Source organism: Phasianus colchicus, chromosome 6 (genome assembly GCF_987193195.1).
Source record: "Phasianus colchicus chromosome 6, bPhaCol1.hap1.1, whole genome shotgun sequence".
NCBI lineage: Eukaryota > Metazoa > Chordata > Aves > Galliformes > Phasianidae > Phasianus > Phasianus colchicus.
Genome location: NC_143441.1, coordinates 5711360 through 5732938, shown reverse-complemented (window position 1 = coordinate 5732938; position 21579 = coordinate 5711360). Strand labels below are relative to the sequence as shown.

General features: G+C 38.4%; 1 protein-coding gene and 1 long non-coding RNA gene across 13 annotated transcripts in view; both read left to right on the top strand.

The window, feature by feature from the left end:
• PDE1C (phosphodiesterase 1C) overlaps positions 1-21579 on the top strand; it is a 340705-nt gene that overhangs the window by 210336 nt on the left and 108790 nt on the right. The gene's annotated exons all lie outside the window — the stretch shown is intronic.
• On the top strand, positions 4398-17233 carry LOC149917394 (uncharacterized). Its single transcript, XR_016467426.1, has 2 exons — positions 4398-4639; positions 16623-17233. It is a non-coding gene; the product is annotated as an uncharacterized LOC149917394 (long non-coding RNA).

Below are 21579 nucleotides of genomic sequence, written 5' to 3'. Positions count from 1 at the left end.
ATTTTTCAGAGGCTTACTCAGGCACGTAATCTCAGTGCGGTCATTAGACGTATCTACATGAGTCAGCTTTGGGCTGTGGAACTGCTTCTATTCTTTAATAACTGTAAACAAAGCAAAGCTTTTTTAGGATCTGGAGCTTGAGTGTATTGTGGAAAAGTGTTTGTAGGGTTTACATGTGATCCTATAACAACAAAAAGTCTTCTCCCCCTTCTCTTCATGTAATTCATTCTCTCCACTTACGTATTTCGAAGGGACTGTTATTATTTAAATAGCCCTCTTCACGCTCTTTTAATCATACCTTACCAGGAAAGTAGCACTCATTACTGTTTGCTCATGTCTTAGAAGAATAGGACTCAAGATCATTACATAATTAGTCCCGTTTTAACAGAGAAGTCAAACCAGTATTTCTCTCACCATTACACAGTGAGAAGCTTCTGTCAGCTTCTCTTGTCAAGCTGTGAGAGTGATTTTAAAATTAAGAGGAATGTAAATGATATAAAACATTTCTCATTTGTCCTGTCCATGAGAAACCAGCATGCATTCATACATGCTGTGGACAGGTTTGAAAATCTCTTGTTCCCTCAACTAGACACGATAACTACTATTTCCTTCTGAGCAAAATCTTATGAATAACTTAGTGTAAATAAGAATATTTGAGTCTGAATCACAGGCTTTCATGCAATTAGTAAAGCTTTTGGTCGTTAAGTGCTATGTGTCTGGGAAAGACCTCCAGATGTCACAGACTCAAAACTGAAAGCAAGTACAAAGTAGAAGTAAGCAAAGCACTGGTAAAAGAATATGACTTTCTAATGAGATGATACCAATTATGGCAAAGCTAACTCTGCATTAATTCCACATCCCTGCCCTTCCTTATTGCTTTGAATTCAGCTCTCTCATGTTCTGCTACTTGACACAGTTAAATTTCTGTATTCATGGTTGTCATGGTTTTACGTTTTTTTTTGATTTTCAATATTCCACATCAAAACATCATGTACTGGAATTAAAGTGTTAATGCTCTAACTCTACGTACCCATCCCTATACATTACGGAAGTCACGGGATCTGACCCTTGCAGGTGGGGCGGTCTCTTACTGCCTGGCAGTGGGTGCTGGAGGTGCTTTCCCAGCCGTTCCAAGCTTTTCAGGTTTGACTCGGTCTCGGGAACTCTCTCTCCTATCTTATTTGATTTATTAGTCTCAATTTCAATTAGATTGTATTATATTGTGTTATTTTGCATTCCGATATCATAGTTAGTAAAATAAGTTTACCTCCATAGATTGTTGCCGCTGGAAAATGATTTCTACGATTTCAAAACAAATGAAGTGTCCTGCTTAATTCAAAACTGAATTCTTTGTTCCTGGATCTGTTTTGCTCTTTCAAAAATATAGTGCATTTTCTCCTAATGGATACGAAAAGGTTTTGCTTTAGAAATAAAATGTTTTTGACTTGTCAGAAATTTTCACTTACATCTTGTCGTGTTTCAGAGTGATTGGAGTTCCACATAAGGTTTCCTGCTCCGGAACAGCAGTTTTCAAAGGGTTTTCTCTGCTCTTCTCCTAATAATTATCCCACGCACTTTTTTTATAAAGCTACTGGCAAGTTACAGGAGCCTTTTCATTATCTATTTCACCTACTCAGTTGCTTTCTTTGGAATGCCTCCATCTAGTTCCTTAGGAACTACTCTGACCACTCTTGGGCTTTCTTTATAGCCATGAAATTTAAAAAGCCTAACAAACAGGGAAAGCATCCTCTTCCTCACCTGCAGGCTAAGCAGTGATGTAGCTGTGGTGCAAAGCTGTCCTCCCTAGCAGGGATGGGCTGTGCAGTTCCATCCTGGACAGGCCTGCAACTCATTTTGTGTGTGCTGATTTCTGCAAGCACACACAAAACAAGACAAGGCATTTCTCCTGTCCCTTGGAGCCTGGGCAAAGATCCTCAGGCCTGTTTCACCTGAAGGTGAAGAAGAAAGACGTTCTGTAGTGAACCACAGAGTCCTCCTGGCAAACTGAGACCCATTTCTGCAAGTTGCTATAAGAGAATTCGCCCTGGAGCCATTTCCTGGGTATGTGATCATGCCTGAGTATTTTTCCATACTAAGACATATAATTTTACAAAGTGTTTTCTTCTTTTTAATACTTTATTTTGTTTATCTTGCTTCATTTTTAAAGCAATCTGTCTGACAAGACAAATTTTAACACAGTGCTCTATTTAACTGAAAAAGCAAATTTATAAATCTGTCTAGTGTTACAGTAACTTGTCATTTTAACTGTTAGCCAGGTACTGATTTTGTGACCTCTCCTTCTTATTAACCAAACCATAATCTAGATTCTTCCATTGCTTTACTCATAAACCTTATTATTTGAAACTAAATAGAAGAAACTCCTCCTTTCTTATCTTGTGTGTGCTCCTAATAGTTTCTGGGCATTTATTACTTACGTATTCATTTTTCAGATGTAATTATATTGCTTTCTAATTTTCCATGATGTGCTCCCTCTTTTTAATTTGTCTGAGTAAATTATACAGTGCTCTGTGAGGACAATTCTTATTAAGATCTTATGAAAGGGACTCTCTGAAATGACGTAATAGTTCTTCCTTATCTGTTCCCTATCAGTGTCTTCTCTATCAAAATAATTTCATTTATAAGTCGAAAGACATTCTGTAAACCTAATTGTGTTGTTTTGGCTTTCTTGCCTGTCTTGTACTGCCTGTCTTGCTGTGCCCAGGATAGGGGATTGTCTCACATCTTGCTCTGGATCTGATAAAATGTACTACCCAGACCAGAGTGATCACTGGTTATTCTGCCATTCCCACCTGACAGAATTGCAATCTGCTTCTCAGACATAAGTACTTTTACCAGAACCAGAAAGACAGTAGATATCCCTTCAAATCTACGTATTTTATCTACCATGTATTTATCTGCCACCACAAAATGCGATTAGTGAAAATTGCACATCCCTGTGCTAGGAGATACTCAAATATTTACACCTTCCGATGTGAAGCAGACAAATAGAGAAATGAGGTGCCCCTTTCCAAGCTTTCTCAGTATTTTTTAAAGTAACAGACATCTGAAGGCTAGAAGTGGAGAAGAAGATGAGAACCTCGGGATGTTTGATTTGGTAAAGATGTGGCAGAAATATAGAAGTAAAAACACACGCACTGCCTGTATCTATGGTAGAGCGTACTGAATTCCTGTCACACAACACCTGTTATTTTTGCTTTTCTTGCTACAAGGAGTTATCTCAGCTGTAGGATTCCCTTTGTGACTGTCACTTGTAATGTTACATTATTGTACTGTCTTACGATGTATTTATGGAATCGCTTCATCAGGGAAGATCAGAAAGAGAATCATGACACTTCTAGTGAATGCTTTTTCCTCAAATATCAATCTATAAAAGAAACAGGCTTTTTTAGTTAGATAAGCAACAGAGAAGAGCTGGGAGATGTTAACTGTGTGTGTGCTGGAATAGGAATCAGTGCATAGTGCCCTCTAAAGATTTGCTTTGCTCTGAGAGTGCTCCTGTGGCTTTTGGAGTCATCAAAATGTTACTTGGCTTCAGGATTGTGCCTTTACATCATGAATGAGCAGATGACCATCTCTGGAGTCTGTCATGTTGCTAAACTGCCTGCACGCAATAGCTCTGTCTTGCTGATCGTGCTAACTTGTCTCAGTGGGAGCTGCTTGATTTCTGGGAGCTATGTTATTGGTGTAAGAAAAGCCAGGAGATTATTAGGAGTGAAAGCAGGATTTGCTGATTGAAAGTGCAGTGCTTGGTGCAGGAGCTGGGAATGGAGGTGGCCCAGATTGTCCTGTGCTTTGTTTGCATCAAGAAACTGTACTCCACTCATCTTTGTTTTTTGGTATCCCCCTGCCTTTTCTCTCTTGAGCAAAGATGAGGTGGAGGTAGGCTTAGGGCCATTTTATTTCAACTTATCCATTATATTCAATAAACTGACAGAGCCACTATTTTTGAACTCTGTTTTCCTTCATAATACTAAAAAATGTGCAAATGTTTTTATTGGATTAATTTATTCTTGTTAGCCTCGAGAATATATTTAGAAAAGAAAAGATGAATGTCCAGGCACATTTATTTTTATACAGGAGGTCCTGGCATTTATAACTTGCTAATAATCTTAAAGACCTCATAGCTATATTTTAAACATTCAGAATTATGTACACCAAGCTTAGCACCTAGTTCTCTAGTGCTGTCTCTTTTACAGACTAACAGTATTGGCTTACTAAAATCAAGGTGGGTGTTACTCTATCCTACCTCTAGTCCAGCGAAGGAAAGAATATTAAGCTAGAGGTGAAAGAATAAATCAAGATAGAAGACAAAGAAGGAACAGGAGGAATGAAGAGAATATCTTTCTGAAGAAGTCAGGATTAGCTGAAACATTTTTGTGGATGTTTATGGGCAGTTCTGTGGCCAATGCTTCTGTAGTGGAAATTCTAAGTCACAGCCTGAAGCAGTGATTGAGCACCTGGTGGGAAGGTAGGGCCAACCCAGGGGAGCTCAGGTGCATCCTGAGTGACCAGAACGGGTGGAGCCAGGATCCATCCCTTCCCAGATCTCATTTAAGGGCTGGCAGTGGAGGCAAGGGTGTTTTGCTGTAGATCCCTGCCCACCACAGGCCTTGCAGAGGTAGGTGAATTTTCTTCCTTTGTTTCTGCATCCCCAGCTGCAGCGTTTGGATTTGTCCTCATTTGCTGCAGCCGAGGACTTTGTCACCCTGCTGTTACTGCTGTACTTTCCATTGCATTAGAGCATTGCATTTTCTGCATATGTAGGGCATTTCTACTGCAATATGTGTCTTCTTCAAGGCTGGCCAGGCTGGTGAGGTCTACACTCCAAAACATTGGTGTTGAGCTACTGCTCTCCTGAGCTCAACGTTGCTTCTCACCCCTCCTCTGTTTTTAGTATTCATCAAACTAGTATTAGTGTTTTTAAATAGGCGGGTATTTTAAAAGTAAAGTTTCATATATTTCATAAGAAAAGGTGCAGTTTGTCTGCAGATTCTGTCCAACAAAGATAAATGTGGGGATGTACACAGAGAAGAAAGCTGTACTGAGCACATACATCATGGCAAAATTTTACTAGGATTGTTGCTAGAGACTGGAGTTACCTCTGATTTTGTTGATTCTTTGTATTTCCTTGCAGTATTTCTGTATTTACATTACTCACCAAAATAGTAAAAAAAAGGAGTCTAAAGCCATTATCCTGCCCTGCACGCATAGTTTTATTTTGTTTAATAACCCACCTAGAATCTCATGTATCTGTGTAGCTGCAGGTTTTATTTCTGTCCTTGTGCTTTGCAAAAGGGAGAGGAAAACCCAGAGCTCAGTAGTCAATATCTGCAGCTATTTTGTGGGCTGGTATGTGTTCATCTGTTTGCTCGTCGTCAAGATGTGAGTCAGCTCTGAAATGGAAGCTGCTTAACTTAGCAAAGAGCCTGAGTTGCTATATTTTGCTGGTAGCTTATTTCATTACCTTGGACTTGGTTGGCTACATGTTGATTGAACCTATATGGTTCCCAGTGTGTTTGGAGAAATTGATCTTTGAGCTGCAGGGATGCTTTGTGCATCATCTCCCCAGCATCTCGTACTTAAGTCAGACATAATTTTGTTGGTGGAAGGGTCCTTTGTAGTGCATGGGATGATGGCCTCTGGTTCTTTGCGTACCACAGAGGTTGCATATTTTAGCTGCTGTTGCCAGTGAGGGCTCTGACAGCTCTTTCTGTATTGTCTCTCAGTGTACATGTCTTGGTTCAAAAGGAGTATGCTTTTTCCCTTGGATCTTCATTCCATTCCTTCAAAAAAAATCCGAGGTGTAACAAAATCATTATTTGCTATGAAAAACTTTGGCAGTCAGTTTTGCTGTTAACTCTACAGGACTATTTTATGGAAGGATCTATTCATATAATTAATGGGGTGAATATTTAAATGGGTTTGTTTTCTCTCTGTATTTCCGTTGCAATGGCAGTAAAGTCATCGATAAATGTTTGCTTTAACAGACGACATTTCTCAGCCCTTTTTACCATCCATTATTTAGCAGCCATCATTAAAAAAAATCCTGTAGTCATTAATAATCTTGAAAGAGCTTGTTATGCTGAAGAGTCTGGCATTAGAATACATGTTACATTTACCTTGAAGTCGCAGGCACCAATATCAATCACTTGGTTTCCAGTCATTACTCAGCAATGGTGTAATTCTTTGTGTTGTCTTCTCATTCCTGTTAGAGAGCAAGTGCTTTTGGAAAAATATTTTAATTGCATTTCCAGTATGTGGAAATGACAACTGATTACATGAAGGAAGTAGAAGCTTTTTCCTAGGCTGCAATTAAATACAACTTTTGTTTGTGTCATATAATAAAAGCTTAGTCTTGGGGAGGATCCAAATATCCAAAGAGTTTTTGTATGATAGTGATTCTGCTTCAGGCTCAGGAATGCTCAAAGAGAAAATTAATAAATAGCAATTTGGTAACACTTCACTGGAGTCTGAACCCATGCTGTCAATACTGTCTATATAGGATCTAAACTGCTACTCAAAGATATGCCCTAGTTTTTCCTTTCACCTCACTGTTAGCCCTATAAATGATGAGTCCCATTGCTACAGACTTGTCCATGGCTTTGCTCAATGAGATGAAGCATTTTTCTTCTATTGGGAATCCTAAGTTCAGTGCTCTGTGATGGAGCGAGAACATTGAGGTTATCTTCTGATACTTTCTGCACTATGTTCACATCTACCAGCTCTAACATCTGTCCATTTTCTTCTAAGCATTTGCCCCCTTTGGCAAAACTTCAAGTCGGAGATAATAGTTGTTCAGTTATACTGCTCTGGTTTATCACAGTTCTGATTTTAAAGGTTTAGCCTGATTAAAAGCAGGATGAATTTCACTGATGTGCAGCACAAAATTATGATTATATAAGGATGTGCGTACAATATTTTATAATTATACAGGTTGTTCAGGTAGCCTGCACTTTACACACAAAGATGAGAAGTATTGGAGTGTTTGCTTTATTGACTTTGTTCCTCAGATCTTTGAAGCAAGAGGAACAGATGAATGCTTATCGCAGTAGAATTTTAAGGATTGCACCTAAAAAGCCACGTGCTGTAATGCAGAGCAGGTTTAGACTTTGCAAAGGAATGCAACTCAAATACTGAACTGTTCGTGGAATAGGACTGTTTGACTTGGAAGGAACCTTAAAAAGTCACCTAGTTCAACTCCCATGCAATGAACGGTTCCTTGTATAAATAAAATAGGAGTGGAACTGCTGTACAGCAAAGGGGATGTGACAGAAAATCTGTTATGGCCCCTGGATTATGCTGATACTTTACAAGGATTATGATGTAGGTGGAAAATATACTCTCTTCCACTGCATCTGGCCACTGCTCAAGTGGGCCAGACGTGCAAGCATTAGCCTCTTCACCGTGTGTGTAAACATCAGTTCCTGGGACAGATGCTAAGTTGAGTATCTTATTCAAATAAAAATGTTAATTTTATAATGTGATAGTGACAGAAGAAGGGAAAGACTTTGGCCCATTCATTCATGTGACAACTAGAAATAGTAGAGGAAAAAGGGCAGTTGCAATCCTAAGAAATTTTGGGCAAGATGTTTTAGAGGTGAGATGTTGAAGAAGCCATTGCTTGAGTCCCCGTGTGGAGCACTAAGCTGTTCATGTTTCAGAAATTTTGAATGAGGGGAGAGAAGAACAGGTAGATTGAGTAGGAACTAGAAGGTCTGGGCTCACTGTCCCAGAATGAAAATGAAAGCTGAGAGCAAACGAAATTGCTACCAGTAAATACAGTCTGAGATGTGAATGAAGAGAAGAATCATTTGAGCTGCTGAACAGCGTTGCCAAGAGAAAGGGTTTTACTTAGCCAGAAAGAAGTTTTAATGGGAGAAGGGAAAGTGTTAACCATCACAAGGAAATGTTTTCTCAGAAAGTAATGGAGAGTCAGACATAGAACTCATTTTCAAATGGATTTGATGTGTTTGAGGTAGATTATATGGAATCCGATCTGATATTTGAGAAACGATTCCTTGTTCAGATAGCCAACTGTTTTCAGCTCTGTGATTTCTTTAATATCTGCTCTGAAGTACCTGAATTGGAAAGTGGTGAAGGAAGAAGTTGGAGAATGCTCACACGTACAGGTTGGTGCTACTTCACTGCCATGGAAGGTGTTTTCACAATATAATGATGATTTCATAATTCCTCAGTGAAGGGGTGTAGGGGAGCCAGGGTGGATTTTCTGTGTAGTCATCTTCTCTTATTGGGAATACAGCAGTAATGAGTAATGGGAATGAAAATGTGATTTATGTTTTATCTTATGGCAACAGCATTCTCAACAAAACAAGATAAACCAACCTGGTGGAATTTGTGTGGGCAGAAACTGTTCTGAAATCATGTCTATCTTGCCCGTTTGTGTTATCAGCTTTGGGTATAATCCCATAGTTTTTTTGCTCTCTGAAGCTCCCTCAGCTGCTTCTCATAAGACTTGTACTGCAGATCCTTCATCAGCTTCATTGCCCTACTTTGAATGTGCTCCAGGATCTCAATGTCTTTCTAGTAGAAGTACCATCCTCAGTTTAATCGTAATGGTCTTGTTGAAGTGCATTATGAAATCCCAGTTCTTAGTTATAGAGAGTATCACCTTGCAATTTAAAACTTCAGAAAGCAGTGAAATGGGGCTATTTCAACAAACTTCATAATCTGTGAGGCATCAGAGATTAGTGACTCATTTGAGAGAGCTTCAGTGGAAGAACACGTTATCACTTGGCAAACTCCAGTTAAATGCTGCTTGAATCGAGTCTTTAACAAGACAAAGTTTCTATTCCCGTGAGAAAACTCATTATTTTAATTGGGTTCTATGTTTAAGTATCAATCTGAACATCCAGATAACATAGTTTCTTAACTGTGTGTTCTTTGACCAAAGCTGTGTTTGCATAATTCCGAGTACAGTGAAGTTAATCTACACATCAGGAAGAGAATGTATCCTATATTGTACCATATTAAAAATACACAGAATGTGAACAAACTGTGCTGTACATAGGTCTCTTTATAGTGACCTTATTTGTTTGAAATTGGCCTCAGTATTAAAATGCCTTTGTATTGTATTTTACTGATAGCATTTTAAATATGGAGTACAGAGCCAAAGATGTTTTTCCACGCATGCTGCTATCTCTCTAAGGTTACAGACTGTGATTTACACTGGCTAAAGGAATAAATAGCAGTCACTTAAGGCATTATATTTCCTTTCAAACATACTTTGACTAGAGAACATTAAAACCTAGTTTTTCAGAACTGAAATACTTCCATCCAGTAATCCCTGTGTAATCTCTTTATCTGGATGCCACAGGATTGCAGTGTCTGAAGGCGGGCAGCTTTGTCCTCCCAGTGAAATGGAAGAAGGTTCACTTAAAACCTGTATGATTTACGGGAGACTTGTACTTGCAAAATACCTTACAGCTTCTGTTATTTTTTTTATTGCAAGGTGAGCTTGTCAGATTGAGGAATCATTGCTACTGGAGTTGCAAGTTCCTTGCAGTTTCCTTGGAACTCTGTGACAGATTGACTTTTGTGATTCAACAGATGGGCCAAAAAAAAAGAAGAAAAAACAAAACAAAGCTTTTCCTTTCTTTGTTAAGAAATAGTGTTACAGTTAGCCACTTTTCTCTGAGAAAACGGACAGGAAACTCTTCCCCCCATTCTTTTGCTTTTTTTTTTGAACTGCAAGTATAATTTGGTGGAAATAAAGAAGAATGAACTCAAACTGGTGAAGACAAGGGCCACTGAACAATAGACGATTGAGCAGCTGTCATGTAAGAGAAGAGATGAGTTTGTCATTTTTAAGTGTAATGAGTGAAGACTGAGATAATACATGACTATGGGCTAAAAGGGAGGTTAAAAAAGAGTAAAACATGTAAGCTAAATAAGAGCTGGCATTGTTACAAATAGGAAAAAAAAAAACAGCTAAAAGAATGAGTATCAGAGCAACTCTTCTGATTGGAGTAATAAAGTTAAAATAATTTAAAAAGGACAAACTTTTAAGATAAACTTGATAAATTTCTGTATAGGATTATATGGTGAAGTTGCCTGTGATAACAGTAGGAAATAAGACTATGAATTCCTTCTAACTTCCATCTTCTGAACAAATTTGAATTGAATGGCCTTTATGCAGGAAAAAAACATACCTACTTAAAATTTAATCTGGTTCTAGCACTGCCTGTCTCAGATAAGAAATAGTGCTGAGTGAGTAGTGAGATCAGTGGCTAACTGTCCATTGAACATGGAATGAGAGGAGTTAAAATCTTTGGGCTAAAAAGATGATGCTTTGAATGCTTGGCTGTGGGATGGCAGAGAGAAACTGATACAGGAATTTATTATCTGAGTAGTGAATGAATGAAGAGTAAAACATTGGTAGGGAGAAGTTGCCTTGCTCATGCCTGAAAGGCAGGAAGGGATGAGTCTGCATGACTGAATTGTGGTATTTGAATACATGATGATTACTTGCTGATAAGGCTCTGCAGTTGAATTGGAGGTCATTTCATGAAAGAAAATGAAAATGGCAAATGATTTGAACTTCAAGGTGAAATAACATGGCCAGAGACCAATGGAGGAGCAGGCAAGCTTTTTGTTTTGTTCGAGTTTTAACTGTATAAGAGACTAAAACTTGTTTGTCCTGTGAAGGGGACAGCTCAAGGAGGAGAATGGAGATGAGTGGATCTTCAGGAGAACAGGAGGAGGAGTGTTAGAAACTGGGCAAGAGGAAAAGTGAGGAAACATAGCAGAGGTTGTTGCCTTTTGGTGACAGGGAGGATGGAAGGGTGTGCTGGGGGGAGGTGGATGCTGGGGAAGAGCTGCATCATTTTGAGCGTGCTCCCTTTGGGAAGACTAAGCTATTGACTGTGGAAGATGTCAGACCAGAAGGATGGTCAGTGTTTACTGGAATTCCCATGAGGGATTCGCAACATATCCAGGAGGAGGGGGCTGTGGGGGAACAAGTAAGGAGGAGGTAACTGGTGAGACAGGTGGTCTGAAGGGGTAGAGCTATCCTGTCACGTTCAAAGAGTCTTTGCAGAGCTTTGTTATCCAGAATGCAGTCATTATAGATGGATATATCCTTGTGACAGATGCTGTCTGCAGACACTGCAGGTACAAGTGCCAGACACCATCATTCTTTGTTTACTATGAGTAAATGAATATTATTTTCTGAGGTTTTTTATTGCCAATTACAATGAAAAAGAATAGCTGAATTTTAACTTGCATGTTGTTCAGTTATTTCACACAGAACATTAATCACACCTTCTGTAGACTTTAATTTAATGAATGGCATTTCTCTTTCCTTTATTCTGAAGTGGGAAACAAAATCATAAATACTCTGATTATTCCCCAGCCTATAAAATATAAATCAGCTTTTGCATGAATTCTTCAATGAATTGATTTCACCTCATCTGTGAACTTATTCACAGAACTAGAATTGCCAGAAGGGATTCTTTATCTATTTACCTTCTCCAGCTAATGTTTTTCACCTTATTTTCTGCAGGACCATTGCATATATCCTTTTTGCAAAGTGGCTTTGTCCAAAGGCAATGCTCATGCTAGTGATAACACTTTTTTTTACTCTTAAGAAATGAACCAAAATGTGAGATTTTTAATTCTCGTAGATATAGAAGACTTGATTATCTGCAGAACTCAGGGGTCAAAAGAAAATATAAATTGATGACTTCTTTTTGTTTTTTAATTTCCCAAGCGTATTTTGGTTATGCAAATGGCTATTTTTATTTTTGGAGGGAGGGAACTCAGTAGTCCTTTACTTTCCAAATATAGTGGGTAATCAATATTTGAATGGGTTCAGGAAGCACCATCTGTGTGCACAGCTATGCAAGTTAATGTTACCTCCGCATATTGTGAGACTCCAAGTAAAACACTACAGAAAATAAACCTCTGAATCCTATTATTCAGTACATTTATGTGGAATGAGGAGATTTGTCCTTACAAGAAATTAAAAAAAAAAATTTCTAGTCAGGGTTGTGGAAAATAGTCAAGAGTTGACAGATGGCGTATCAACCTTCAGATTTGGATGTAGACAAAAGGAATCCACTTTATCACAGTGAGGAAGAATCAAATGGGATTAATGTCTGCCTAGAAACAAAATTTGTTTTCCGTGAAATTGAGTGATTCATTTTCTTTAATGTATATATTTTTAAATGTGTTCCTCAAATGTCTGCTCAGGCAGAAGCAGAAAATCAAAGGGCCCTGACAGACAGTTCTGCCTCAGTTGTCTTGGCTCACTTAAAACCAGAAACTCAGAAGAAAAAACATCAGTTGAGAGCTGCAGTGTTCATGGTTGCCAGCTATCCCTGTTTGAATAATTTTGCCCTTTCTTAGCCCCACTCTCAGCTTGCCACGGTTCTCCAGAGTTGCTTGTTCATAGCCAGTCCTGAAAACAGATTTAATTTACTACTTTTTAAAAACATGCCGCTGCTCACTAATGAGGAGTTGTGATCATAAAGGCAAACGATGAATCAAGGTAACTGATCTGCCTACTGTGGATGAAATATTAGTTGGCAGCTCTGATGCTAGTGGCATTGCAAGATGAATCTTGGGGTTTGGGGCATTTCCATGTTCATCAAAGTATCTTAGTTGTTATTCAGCTGCACTGCTATACTAATTTCTTCTTATTAGTAAAACACTGCATGGAAATCTGTATTTAATACAATTAGTTTCTGTCTCTATAGGGATTTCTTTTGAATGTCACTCAGGAAAAAAAAAAAACATTAGCACTGAAGTTTAATGAAAATGATTAAGTAAAACTGTCATTACTTCTGTGATACTTTAGTATAATGCATTGAGACTTGAGACTTCAAGTTTCTATTATAACTTTACTCGAGAACAAAAAAAATGCAGGTTCTATATCTAATATCTGTGATATGGCTATAGTGGAGACTACAGTTTACTCCTGTGTTAACAAGAGAGCACTTGGCTGATGTACTGGAATTTCCTGACTTAAAGGTTTATCAGTATATCATACTTATGTGAAGAAAACCGTGAAGATTTGACTTTTCCCATAGGTCCTGACTTAAGAAAAGCCTTTCTCCAACCAGATCCTATTGAGACCTGAAGATATGCATTACATTTCTAAATTTTTTCACAGATGAAAGACACAAAATAGAAATTGTTTCAAATTTTTGTATTACACATCCTGTTGAGTGTCTGAGTAAAAGAATCAACCTTTGAGAGAGATTGAGCGTTTTTAGTTCTTACTTACACAAACAACAGTAAGTTGTGTTGTTTATAGGGCTACTCCACCCATGTTCTTTGAAGAGGACTCCCAGTCTTCAGAACTCTTTAATAGTGAAGGCACAGTTATGTTGTTATATTATAGTACAACAGATTTGAGAATTAAACTTCTCTTTGTATCTCTGTTCAATTCCTTCCATACTATGCATGTTTGTTTGTGTGCTGATGAATTCAGTGGAGTTGATCAAGAGCCCCGAGCATCTCCTGTATGAGGAAAGGCTGAATAAACTGGATCTGCTCAGCCAGAGGACAAGGGTATCTGATTAATGTTTATAAATATCTGAAGGGAGGTGGGAGGCAGATGGATGAGGCCAGGCTCTTCTCAGTGGTGCACAGCTGTAGGATAAGGAATAATTGCATAAAACTTGTACACAGGAAGTTCTGTACAAACATGTGGAAGAACTTCTTTATGGTAGGGATGATGGGGCACTGGAACAGATTGTCCAGAGAGGATGCAGATTCTCCTTCTATGGCAATACTCAAAATTAGTCTACCTGTACAGCCTATTGTAGGGTACCTGCTTTAGTAGGAGGGTTGGACTTGATCTCTTGAGGTCCTTTCTAACCCCTGCAAGTCTGTGATTTATTTCCTGGTACTGTAATTGTCTTTTTTCTGTACTTCAATGGCATTGCACAATATCAACATAGGAGAGAAGGCGATGAAATGTTTTTTCTGTGGGCTCTAAAGAAAAATCTTAGTGTACCTCTTGAGAAAACTCATTTTCCTTATACTTGTTCCCTATCTCATTTTGATATTCTCTTCTGTTTTCCCGAGTTTCACATATAGTTGCTCCAGTCCTTTCTGCGCTACTCTTAAAACGTTGCTATGTGCTATTGACATACTGTACAAATGTGCAGTATATTTACCTCAATTTCCACTTGGTTTACTCATTTCTTTCAATTCGTGATTTTCTACAGATACTTTCAACATGTTCATTTCTGTAACCTGTGTTCTTCTTGAGGTAGCGTGCCTACATCATTGTATGGGTGTGCAACCTCTTCACTTTACTTCAGCTGGCTCCTTTTTTTAATTGCCATTGTGACTGGGAGATAATTTGAGATACAAGCTGGCGTGACTGTCATATATGAAAATAACTTGGTTAGCAGAATAGAAAGAAAGGACAAGAGATACTTTATGATGCTTGAACTTCTGGGCGAAATTCCATTTTTAAGTCCATTTGTTTAAATGCTTACTCATCCATAGTGCTCTGAAAAAAATAATCATGTAAATGAAATTTAAAAAGCAGGACTTGAAAAAGAATTTCTAAAACTGCATGGCTGACTTTCTACTTATTTGATCCCTATTACTGTGATAACCGGGCAATCTGCAGTTTTTACTTCAGTGCTTATTTCATAGAAGCAAGTGTTATTGCAAGGAAGTAGGTGTTTTCATTCCCATTTTACTTGTGGACACTGCAAATAAAGCACTTTAGGTGGCAGAAGCTGCAGAAAATGCTTAAACAGCCTTAACATTCTAGCCTACAGTTACACAGAAGTGTTAGATCAAGGCTTCAGTCTCAGCTTTCATGTGATTGGGTTGAAGTTCACAGTACTGAACCATCTTGTTCATTTTGATGAAAAAGAATGTTTGTATTGGTGCTCTTAAGTTCACTTTAACTTGGTTCATGTGATTTATACAATCTCTGTTTTGTGTCAGTGAGATTCAACGAGATGTTGATCTCATTGCCATAGAAGAAGCTGTCTACTTAGCCCTAGTGCTCTTGGCCCAATCAGTCTTGATTAAATGTACTGGAAATTAGTTTTGAAGAAGGTGAAAAAACCTGCTTGTAAAAATCTGATGTGTTTCTGTTGTATTTTGTTACTATGCTGTGATGAACTTATATATGGAGCTGCTCCAAAAGTAATGCCTCCTTTTGTATTATGTTGGCCCACGACATCAGAGATGGATGTAGTTGTTAAGGCTGCAAAAGTTGAATTTCCCTGCCATTATTCCATTCCGTTTTGTTACCGTGTGACAGATGGCAGTAGAGGGGCAGTCTGATCAAATGGCATCTGACATGGAAGTGCATGTAAATGTGTCATTGAATTTCTCTGTAGGAAAAAAATGCACCCATTGACATTGATCAGTGTTGGCAGAATGTTTGTGGAGACCAAATAGTGGATGTGAGCAGAGTGAAGTGGTGGATGGTGCATTTCAGCAGTGGTAACAACAACAGTGGGTCATACCTCTGCTGGTGTGGGTTTTTACAAGTGTGGCATGCAGGCCTTTGTTCGTGTTGGGTGAAAATACATAGCTGATAGTGGTCACTGTTGAAAAGTAGTGTTTTGTAGCTGAGAATTTTCTCTGTTCAACAGTGCTATTGTACTCTTTGTATCCATTGTAGTTTCCATGGAAATAAACAGGAGGCATTACTTTCAAGGCAAGCTATGTATTTTATTTATAGTTGACACCATCAAGTATTTCTAGCTTTAGACATAATAGTGATTTGGAGACAGATATTCCCTCCATATAAAACTTGGAATACCTCTTGAATTAAATCCATTTTTAAAATAGGTTTGTTGCACCTTTCAAGAAAAATTCAGAGATGATCTGTATTAGAATGGTTAGCAGTCGTAGATACACAAATACCTGAATGTCTATTGTTGACATGCCATAGATTCTTTTAAGAGAGAAGTATTTTTTTCCTTGAAATGGAACAATTGTGTATGTGTGTGGGAGAGAGAGGAAAATATCACACTTAAAATTGCTACAGGAAAGCAATTTTTCTTTGTTTTGCTACATGAATTTTTAAGCTGTTTTCTCTTCTTTTCACTAGCAGCACAAGGTTATGTCTAGATGAAGAGATGTCAGTGAATTGAGCATAAATGCAGTTATTCATCTAGCCATCACTCTGACAAGACATACATTTGCAAGAAACCATGATTCCTAAATAAAATACAAGTGGCATGGTATGTGCAGTATCTTGCAAATTACTGAATTATAGAACTTGGTGCATTACTGGTTTTGCTTTGAGTACTAAATTGGGATTGTTGGGAGGCTGCCAAAAGGCCAGGCGAGATGAGGTGCAGCAAACAGACAGCTTGTCTACGGACAATAGCAGTGACAAGATGTTAGGAAAGTTGTCAAAACATAGGTTGTGCAGTTCTGTTGGCCATTACAATTAATAAATTAGTGAAAGATGCATTTCTGAGGAAGATATTTAGCAATGACTCTGCAGAAGGCAGACTAAAGATATAGTTTTACATTGCGTATGCCTACATGTCTGACTTTGGACACCATGCAAGTCTAGATGAGGGTTCAGGAGTAAAATACAGCTTATTCACATGAATATAGGTGGCTTCTCTAATTTTTTTTTTTTTCAGAAGGTTGTTGGTTCTACTGATTAAATGCACTTTTGGACAGATGTGCTCGCCTTCCTCATCCAACTGGTGGACTTGGATATGTCTGAAGACTTGCGTGAATCACATCCCTTCCATGTTCAGAGTTATTTACCTCAGTAATAGGCCTTCAAACGCTCCTCACAAAATATATATAATGGGAGAGGCCGTGTTGAGGGGATCACTCTTTGGTTTCCTGCTGTTTTAGGTCAAGTTACATTGCATTAAAAGTAGGATCTGGCTGTGGAGCTTAAGTACATCGGGTGTGTGGGGCCTGTTTGTCCCACACCCAGTGGCTGAAAAGCTCCAGTGGAAGCCCTGAGGAGAATGGAGGACACAGCCACTGAAACGCAGGCTGTGGCACATCTCCAGCCTCTCACTGCTGCTGCAAGAAAGGTTTATGTGAGGATACCAGCCTATGGATTTGCCTCTGAGTGACTCACCAGAACTACTGCTAACAGAGGTGCTCACTGCTCATAATGTACTATTGCTTCTGGCATGCTGTTCTGTAGTCCTGGACTGGAGGATTTACGTATCTTTCTGGATGATAATCTTCTCAGCATCTAGTATTCAAATAATAAATGTGCACATGCTGTCATGTGAGTGGTTTTCTCCTTTCTTTCCTTTGTTTTATTTGACTGATAGCCTGCTGAACTAACTTTTTTTCCTTACAGACATGCATCAGAACTGAAGAAAGTTCAGATATGTTATTTCAGAAGTAATTCATGATTTTTTTTTAATTCAGTCTCCTTTGATTTTTGTGGTACTTGCCTCATGCTCGTAAGTTGTCACCAAACAGCACTTTATGCAAGGAGTGAATGGAACTTCACAGTCAGCTCCCCAGGGGGTGAAAGTTGGGTGACTGTTTTGATCCATTTATCAAATAACTTGCAGCTTTCAAGGCGAAGACAGGTTATTGACTCATCTAGAGGTCTATTTAGCAAAGAAAAATGGAAAAAAAAAAAATTCTATAGACTATTATCTTGCTAATAAAGGTTATTTTAGCTGTAACAAGCAATAAACACGCTTGCTGTTTGGTAAGATCTTTAAAAATATTTCTATATTCTTATGTTTACATGAATATTTCTGTGGATTTTTTTTCTGGGCAATTTCCTTCTGTCACCAGAAACAGCAGCAGATATTTTTTTTGTTTTCCTCACATGGAAAATGTTTTATCACATTAGCTCTATGTACTTCACTGACATCTGCAAAATTATTCCTGATTTTCATAATTATGAGTGAGATGTGAATTAGGAAATAGGTTTTTGAAACTGGAGAGAGTTGTGATACAGCAATTAAATTTGGTCATTTAACAATTTAATTAAAATGCCGACTACATTATTCACTGTCTTGGCTCTTTAACAAATCACTTAATTTCTTTGTCTCCTCTTTTTTTCTTGCTCTTTTCCATATTGGAGGACTGTTCTGAATATGTCCACTTACCTAATAATGTCAAGGCAACATTGGCAAGATAAATATTTCTGGACCAATTTGATTAATTATTTTATAACTATTTTTTTAAGAGGTATTATCCCTTTTATTTCATTTTTCCTGGGGGATAACATTGGAACTAGAGTATCAGAAACAGGTTAACACTTGAAGAGACTTCTTAAAATCTTGTTCTAACATACTCATATCCACATCTATTAGCTCACTACTAAAGACTCCCGAAGCACTGCATCATACATTACCATGATGAGGTCACTATAGTTTTCCTGGCCTTTCTGTTCAGCATTCCTAAGGAATCTTTAAGGAAGCTTTAGACCATCTTCACAGCCTGTGCTGTGTAATTGGAGAGTCTGCTGCAGTATCTGATGGACTTCTGGATTTGTAATTAGATCTTTACTTGGTGACTTTGTTTTGCTGAGTAAGCAAATAAAAAAGCATGTGCAATTGCTTTGCTATAAGCCTGAACACATTCACCAGTATGTTATGGTACAGCTGAGTGCTCGTTACCCAATGTGCATGGTTTGTGCAGTACTGGTCGTAATGCTATTTAGTGAGCTTTTAAAATCTAAGTGGCATTTTTTTCCCCAATAGCCTCTACAAGATGCAGTAAGTGAAGGGGCTGCTCTGAAAATACTAAGAGCTTTGATCTTGTAGTTTTGCTTTTGCACTTCCCACCTCTCCCTCTTTTCCTGGCTCCCACCAGAACTACCTCATTGAAACCAGTGGCTGCTTTATGTTTCCATGCCTGTGTGCCCTCCTGGATTGGGGTCAGCAGGCACCAAAGAGCACTGGAAGGTGAAAGGACTCATTAATCAGCCAAGGGAACTGCAATGGGAAGCAAATGGGGCCACTTAGTGGTAAGCCTGCTTTACTGCTTGGTATAGAGACATGATGCCTCTAACAGCAGTAAAAAATGGAATTTTTTTTCCACTAGTACTTTTTTCCTTCATGGCTGTTGATTTTTGTCCAGCACTTCAAACCTGAGTGGGAAATCTGAAAAAAAATATCTCTTTAATGGAGATATTTCTATGGAATTTAGAGAAAGAAAAAAGAAATGTTAGGCTAAATCTGTGCTCATGCTTGTCTTAATCTGGTGATTTCAGTGGTGTCCTTCTGTTCTCTGATTTTTGGAATAAACATGTTTCATGTTGTGGATAACTCCAGCTCAAAGCTGGGACATGCTGGTTTTAATAAAATACATCTAATCCGTAGAGCCATTTAACATCTGGAAAGCAAGTTGTTAAAAACATAAAGCACATCTAATCCTTGAGCTGCTCAGAGCCTAGAAGAGGAGCTTTTCTTTATGGGGTAGTTTAAAAGCCTAGCTAGAATATGAATTGCAGAGACATTCGAGGCATCAGGGTTGTCCACCAGGTGCTGCATCAAAAGTCATCATAGCATTGTTTATCATGTTCTTCATCTGAAATACTCATAACTATGACTTACTTAGTGAGACAGACAAGAATATATAAGCATTCGTTTTGAGGTTACATAAAAATGCAAGAATATACACAAGGAAGATTTTTCCCTATGTGCATGTTATATTCCTGGTTAATGAAAAGGACCTTGAAGGTCAAAAAATGCTAAGTAGAAGTGATAACATCTTGCTATATCACTAGCTCAACTCAGTCCTTTCTCTAGCTTTTGCATAGTGTCCATGGTTCTACAGTATGACCTCCTTAAATCTTTTCAACAGAAGCTGCTATATTCAGTTTTCTGTGTCTGTTCATGCAAAATTTGCTAGTGTGACTTTCAGATATGTCTCAACCATATTAAACCATTTATCACCGGGCTTGGAACACAAAGAAATGGAACAAATACTTGGGCAGAGTTTCTTGTCTGTTTTAAAAACTGAACTCTCTGTTCCAGTGTTTAAAGTGATGCTGATGTCAGAGCTAGATTGTGGAGGCATCCCTCTGTTTTCATAGCTGCAGCAGAGGTTTCAGAATTGCTATTCTGAGTTTTATTGTCTATCTGATGGCAAAAGTCAAGGATGTATTGATGCTTATGAAGAGAGGCACTTGTAGGGGCATCTTAGTCCCATTTTATCTAGATAAAAGACCCCAGGGGTTTTAAATCTTTCTCTACTGGAGTGGTGTTAAGGTAGCCAGGCTCTCAATTCAGGAGATTTCATGAAGTACCTGAAGTTAGGTGGGAGGAATATATGCCACGTAGATGAAGTGCCATTAGCCATGAAATGCAGCAGGGTTAACTTGGTAATTAAGGCCCACTGGCTAATTCTGTGTTCTCTCCTTTCCATCTTCTTGCTTTCCAAAATAATTTTTCCTGACGTATTTTGGGACCTTGAAGTTATCATGTTTTCATCTCTGCTGGCAGGGGTGCTGATGGCGTTAGAAAGTACATTAATGGGTATTTCATTGAAGTGTGCAAGTAAGACTTAAAGATAATGTGCTCCATTAAACATAGTTATTAGCAAAAGCTTGCTGTAGTTACTGATCTAATCTGTTAGGAATTCATGTTCTTGTTTGTCCAAACACCTTTGGACAATCTGGTCAGAAGGTCAGTTAGTGAGCATTCACTTCACAGAAAGATAACCTTTCTTAATTTTTAAAAATCAAAGTTAACTTGTGTCAGATCAATTTTTAAAATCTGGTAGTGATTACAGGGTTTCTTAGAATAGGAAGCTAAAGGAGGGAATAAGCAGAGCCTGATATCAGCTTTGCCAGGTGGCTTTAGGATAGTTGCTTTTCTCTGACAAGCATCTCTAAAAACAGTGCTATCAAACTCCCCCCAAAGACTTGTGTACCGTATTTCCTATCAAACTGAGAAAGTAGTTTATCTGTCAGTCCTGGGAAGTCATCCTTGCTCCCAAAATTAAAAGTGGGATCTGAGTTGTCACTAGGATTTAAGGTTCTGCAGGGCAATTTAAACCCAATTCACATCAATGCAATCACACTGTTTGCAGAGATTTTTGTATACAGTGATGATTGTCAGTGTCAATTGGTGTTCTTTTATTCAAGATATCAGAGAAGAGAGAGACTGTCTTTTGTTTCCTGTTTTGACTCCATAGTAGCTGGACTAAAAGCTGTAATTACATATGTATGTGAAAAGCAGTGTGGTACATCTTGCTCTGACCAAAGTCAGTGCAAGTGTTGCCTTTGCCATTAGGCATGTCTGAGAGATGTGAAGACGGAAGGCATTGTGATGATGGTTCAGATGGAAGATCTTTCTAACAGTCCTCATTCAGGGCTGAAGCACGTCTTCAGCTGACCTGCTCCTTAGCTTTATCAGTAGTGAGATGATAAAGGGTTATTAGAGATGGTTTTAGGCCTAGAATTTGGCAATGCTTTCAGCTTGAAGGTTGTGTTCACTTTTTGGAGAATGCTGAAAAGCACACTCTTGAGACATGCCAGTGAGCAGCGAAGTGCCTGGGAAGGTGCATGGAACTGCTGAAACTTTTCTGGACAGGTGAGGTTTTCAGAGATTCACACTGAATTCAAGACACGTGGAATTTCCTGTATCTTTTTAAAAT